The following is a 6273-nucleotide window of genomic DNA, read 5'->3' on the forward strand; positions in this document are numbered from 1 at the left end:
GCTTCCCACTGAGTAATCACACTCAAAGGGGGGGATGAGGGTGTGTTCCTTTAATATATATAGATATGTGTATATACATGTTTTCTAGAAAAAAAATTAGATGGTAAAAAACTCTCACTCTCATGTTTGTACCAGCATACTTAAAATATGACTAAAAAGGCATGGGGTTGGAGGGATGGGGGTGGGGGGGAGTCATTGTATATTTAATCCCATACTGATTAAATAAGGAGTTGATTTTTGTATTTTCTTCTTTCTGTATGTATACATATATAATCTAATGGGTCAAATATCATATACCCTCCCTCATCAGCTTTTAGTGTTTTGAGCATAAGAGCTAATCTACTCTAACAAATATGAATTCTTTAGCGTTTTCACATGTGCCTTCTCATATTCCTTTTTTATTTGACCATCAACGTGTAATGTTTGCTTCTTCATTAGTAGGTCATTCTCCAAGCCTTTATTTGCTTTTTATTAGATTAATCTCTAGCCCACAAATCTGAACAACACATTTCATTTGCCTATATTTTAATTTTGAAAATCAAAAAGTATCTCTTAGAAATCAGAGCTTTGGGGCACATCTTTCACATCTTTCTGTATGGCCAGAGTGACATGTTCTTAACGACCTTCCCACATGATCCCTGAACTCTGACCCTATAACACACTTGTTTGCTTTGAAAATATTTGTTCCACTGAGTAGCATTGCACTGCCTTCCCAGGTGTTGCAACAGTTTTATTGATTAAATTTTTAAGCTACTTATTCACAGTTATAAATCCCCCTAAACTACCTTGTTCTTCCTCTCGCCTCAAATGTATTGGGTTTTCCCATATGTAATTATCATATAGTTTACCTCTGCTTCGAGAGAGGTGTGGTCTGTTTGTCTGAACAAAGTGGTAAACATTCTGGAGTTATAACCTGGTGACAAATATGCTCTCTGGAGCTGTAAACAACTCATTTAATCTTCTACCTCTTTTCTCATCTGTCAGATGGAGTTAATAATACTTAACCAGCTGGTAGAGATGATGTGAGTATAAATTATTTGATATTACTCTAATTCTTTGAACATGAAACATGTCTAATTGGTATTTTATTTGCTCAATTGAATGTTTAAAAGTCAGTGAACAAAACCTACATACACATGTGCCTTCACAGCTTCTACATGAGTCCTTCGTTTGTTTTTTTTTAGCACTACCTAGCATCCTTTTGGTTGGAGCGCTGGTCAATTTGAACACTTGTTCTTAATTTTATAATCTGTAGAAAATACTACTTCACTTGAGCAAGATGATGTAATGGAAAAGGTGTTCGCTTTGTTTTCTAGAGACCGGGATTTGAGTTTTGGTGCTATCATTACTGTCTGAGTTTGAGTAAGACATTTGGCTGCCTTAAATCTATTGCTTCATCTATAAAAAAGGGCTGGTAATTCCTGCCCTGTCTACCTCACAGGGCTGTTGTGGAAATTCAAAGAGATGGGATATACTAGGTCTGGTTTTATAAGATGAATTACTATACTAGGTAAACATTGAGTAATTAAAATGCATGGATTTTAAATTTCAAAGGATTGAAAAAGAGGTTTTAGGATATAAGTTTCCTGCTTGATGGTGACATTGATATGCAAATTGAATGGGTAAAACAAAAAACATAAATGTTCCCAGTGCCCAACATTATTGGCTTGTAATTACATCCAAGGATTTTTAAGGTCATGTCTGTTAAGTGGTCTCAGAGCTGCTGCTATTAACCGCCAGTTAACACTGCTAGTTACTTTGGGAGCAATATTTTATAATCAAACCACGTCTGGAAAATTATCCAAAAGTATATATATATATATATATATAAATGTAAATGCATGTGGGTGCCATTTACTAAAATTTACAGAGAAATCTAGAATCCAAAATGACCAACAAAATTGTTACACCAGAATTTATTCAATTTTCTTTATCTCTTATACTCTGCTAACCAAATAGTGGGAGTCCTGGTGTGGCACTGCTGGGTAATGTGCTAGACTACAAGGTCAGTTTGAACTGTAAGGGCAGTGATTCAAACACACAATTCGCTCCTTGGAAACCCTACACAGGGTCCACAGGGTCGCTATGGGTCAGAACTGACAGCACTTAACAACAACCAACCAATGGCATCCTGGTGAGATGCTATTGAATAACCACTGGAATTATAAAGGCAAAGTCAGCAGTTCAAACCCACCATCCACTGCTTGAAACCCTATGCAGGGTCACTCTGAATAGAAACTGATTCCACAGCACAACAACAACAACCAAATAGTTGCTTTGAAGTCCATCCAACTCCTGGTGACCCCATGAATGTCAGAGTAGAACTGATCCATAGAGTTTTCAATGGCTAACATTTTTTGGAATTCAATTCCCAGGCCTTTCTTTTGTGCCTCTGGATAGATTAGAACTGCCAACCATTTGGGTAGCAGTCAAGCATGTTAACCATAGCATCATCCAGGGACCTTTAGAGTCTACTACATGCCTGGAAACAGACCGATAAGATACTTTTGTTTGTTTCTGTTTTGTAATGGGAATTTGTATAAAACATTATTCTTTTTCAATAAAACTTTTTTAATAAAAAAAAAAGAAAATCTTGGCTTATTTTTTCAGTCATTTATTTCAAGACTGCCCTGCCTGGCCAGGAGGTGGCTTGAGATGGACTCTGACTCATTACGAGTTCCTGGGAAAGAGCTGATGTTGCCTCTAAGCCATCTAACAAATATTTAAAGGACTCCACCCACTAGAATGCCTTATTTCTCTGAAACTGATCTCTACATGAAGGCTTGTGATAGAAGAGAATACTGGAGAACTTAGTTTATTAATCCATAAAAAGGGGACATGATACATTGAGTGGTAATGATAAAATAAGATAGGTATTTGGTTAACTGTAAGTTGCTGTCCACATTCCCCAGAGGGTGGAAGAGTGCAAAACCAGGTTAGAACTCCATTATTGTTTTTATAAAAACCTGAGTCGTGGTGTGGTGCTGAAGGATAATGCACTGAACCACAAGTTCGTTTGACTTGTAAGGTTGGCTGTTCAAAGTCACCAGTCACTCCTCAGAAATCCTATACAGGGTCACTATGAAAATGGACTCAACAGAATTAGCAATTAGTAAAAGTAGCTCTTAAGAAAGTAAGACATGATGAAACGCATTCACTCATCTTTAAGTATTGGTGATTGATAAGCCTTTAGATGTGGCCTCCCTTTGGGCAGTTTTCATACTAAATAGCCCAAGACTATTAAAAAAAAAAAAAAAAAAAAGAATTGTAGCTCTAATGATGGAGTCTCAGGCATTTGCATGATGAATGAGAGACAAATATTGCAGTTTTATTTTTAATTCCCTTAAAGTAAGCAGATGTAAGGAGCTCTGGTAGCGTAATTAGAGGTTACAAGTCGAAATGTTTACACAGTTTGAAACTACCAGCGGTTCCACAGGAGAAAGATGAGACTTTCTGCTCCTGTAAAGATTTACAGCCTCAGAAACCCTGTGCAGGGTCACTATGAGGGAGAAACAACTCCACGGTACTTAACAACAACATTCAGAATCCTGGAGTCCTGGAGTGGCATTATAGTATAACTGCACAGCTAAGTTCAAGTGCAGTGGTTTAAACCCACCAGCTGCTCTTCAGAAACCCTATACAAGGTCTCTATGTATTGGAACCACTCAATGGCACTTAACAACAATTTAGAATCCTTTTCCTGTTCCTATAGAATTTATATTTCTCTGGGTAGGTTCCCAGGTCCATGAAGTATTAAATCCATTGCCATGAAGTTTATTCTATTTCTGGGATCCTATTGGATGGAGTCCTGGTGTGGTGTTGTGGGTTAATGCGCTGGACTGGAAGGTTGTTTTGAACTGCAATGTTGGCAGTTCAAGCTCAGAAACCTTATACAGGGTCGCTATGAGTCAGAACTGACTCTGCAGCCCTGAACAACAACATTGGAGAGTAGAACTACCCAATGGGATTTCCAAGAAGCTCTGGTAGCGTAGTGTTTATGAATAGGGCTGTGAACATTAAGGTCAGCAGTTTGAAACTACCAGCTGTTCCACCGGAGAAAGATGAGGTGTCCTGCACCTGTAAAGATTTACAGCCTCGGGAACCCTGTACAGGGTCGCTGTGGGTTGGAACCGACTCACTGGCACTTAACAAGTTTTTACAGAGTCTAACACTACATCTTTCTCAAGCTTAGAAGCTCATGGTTTCAAATCAGTGACCTCTTGGTTAACAACTGAGCGCATAACAACTGTACCACCAGGCTCTTTTTCATGAAGTGGTGTTGGTGGTGTGTGTGCCCCTGAATTGCTTCCAATGCATAACCACCTTGTATATGTTTCAAAGGCTATAAATCTCTACAGGAGCAGACAGCCTACTTTTCCCATGGATTAACTGGTAGGTTCAAACTATTGACCTAATGGTTAACAGCCCAGCTCTCAATCTACCAGAACACCTTTCATGTTGGAGTAAAACTGTCCAGATACTCTTAACAAGAACTGTGGAGGGAAAACCTTGATTGCAAACCATCATAGCAAGTTGATATACATCTCTGTGAGTTCATCCTCATTGTGCCCCAGTTCCACTTTCTCTGTGGACATGTGCCCATGTCCAGAACAAATACCACACCATCCACTTAGCCCCACATTTTTAAGCCTGTCAAGCCTAGTATGAGTTGGTTGTGAACATTTTCCTTCTTTTTCCATGTGATTCAATTCTAAGATTTCTTCAGTCCTCTCCTTCCTGTCTAACACAAACTTCATGGAATCCCAAGCCTGCCTTCATGTCCCTTTAATTAGTTGGAACCATAAAATCTCTGATAGATGTCCTTGCAATTCTGTCCTAAAAGCAGACAAAAGACTTTCTCAATATTCTAACCTCTGCAAATCTCTGAAATTTAGCACACTTATCTTCCATCAACTAAGGGTATTTCAACATGGCCCATATTAGAAACTAGATATTGATTCACTCCCTTAATATTTGTTGAGCATATACCATAGGGTCAGCTCTCTTGAATGTCTATAGACTAAAGGAGTTGTAAAAGGACTAAGCCCCTCCCCTGGGTCCAAGTGTAGTCCCAGTGTGGTGTTCTTAAGATTACTAACCCAAAGGTCAGTGGTTTAAACCCACCAACCCTCCATGGAAACCCTGACAGGGTCAATATGAGTCAAAACTGACTCAACAGTATTTAACATGTGCCTGAATAGTGTGCAAAAAAAATTTTTTAAGTGAGAATAGAAACCAAATTTTGCATTGAATACAAGTTCTGTTATTGATCAGCGTTGTGAACTATGGAAATCTCACATCACTCTTTCTTGTAGCACTTGGAACAGTCCAGTTTTCTCATTCTTAGCACTATCTGAGGATCATATGGGGAGCTTTTAAATCATCTGATTTCAGGGCTTTAACCAAGATCAGGGAGATCAGATTCTCTGAAAGGAGAGTCTTAGTCTTGAGAATTCCAAGTGATTGCAATGTATAGTCCTGGTTGTAAGTCACTGGGTTAGATCATCTGTCAGGACCAATCCTACTCTAAAACCATTTCTGAGTAAATATACATCCAGAACTTTAATACATAGATTACATTGCTGTCTGCCCACTCTTTTCTCTGATATTATGAGTTTGTTTTTTGGTTTGGGCTTAAAGAAAGGTACTCTTCAGAAGATTTTCTGTTATTTCCTTGCTAAATAAATCCCTACTTTGTAATTCTCTTTTATTTTAAACACACCCAAGAATAGTCATTAATACAAAACATATTTAAAACAAAGAATATTAGCTCAAGAGGATGGGTGTTCATAAAGTCAGGCATTATTTGATTTTTCTTTATATATAAAATTCAAGGAAATTCCTGGCTAAACCCTAATTATGCTCCCTTTGTTTTTCAATGAAAAACATTTTAGTGATTATTTAATTAATTATTAGTTTTCATTGGTTTCTCAACCAACACCAAAAAAAAAAAACCAAAAACCAAAAAGAGAGAATGAGAAAGAAAGCAAACACACACATCACTAAACACCTTATAAAGAAATTGTCAAATAGGAACTAATTTGCTGCATAAACTTTCACCTAAAACACAATGAAATATTATTTTTAAAAAAGACTCGAAAACTTTTCAAATGTTTTCTATCATAAAGTTAATTGTGTTGCTATAGATGTGCGGCACAGTAGCCATGAGTGTTGCTAAGTGCCCTCAAGACTCATAGCAACCCTCTATAGGGTTTTGGAGGAGCAGCTGGTGAGTTTGAACCACCAACCTTGTGGTTCAAACTTACCTTGCAG

This window comes from Chrysochloris asiatica, unplaced genomic scaffold (genome assembly GCF_000296735.1).
Source record: "Chrysochloris asiatica unplaced genomic scaffold, ChrAsi1.0 scaffold00177, whole genome shotgun sequence".
Lineage (NCBI taxonomy): Eukaryota > Metazoa > Chordata > Mammalia > Afrosoricida > Chrysochloridae > Chrysochloris > Chrysochloris asiatica.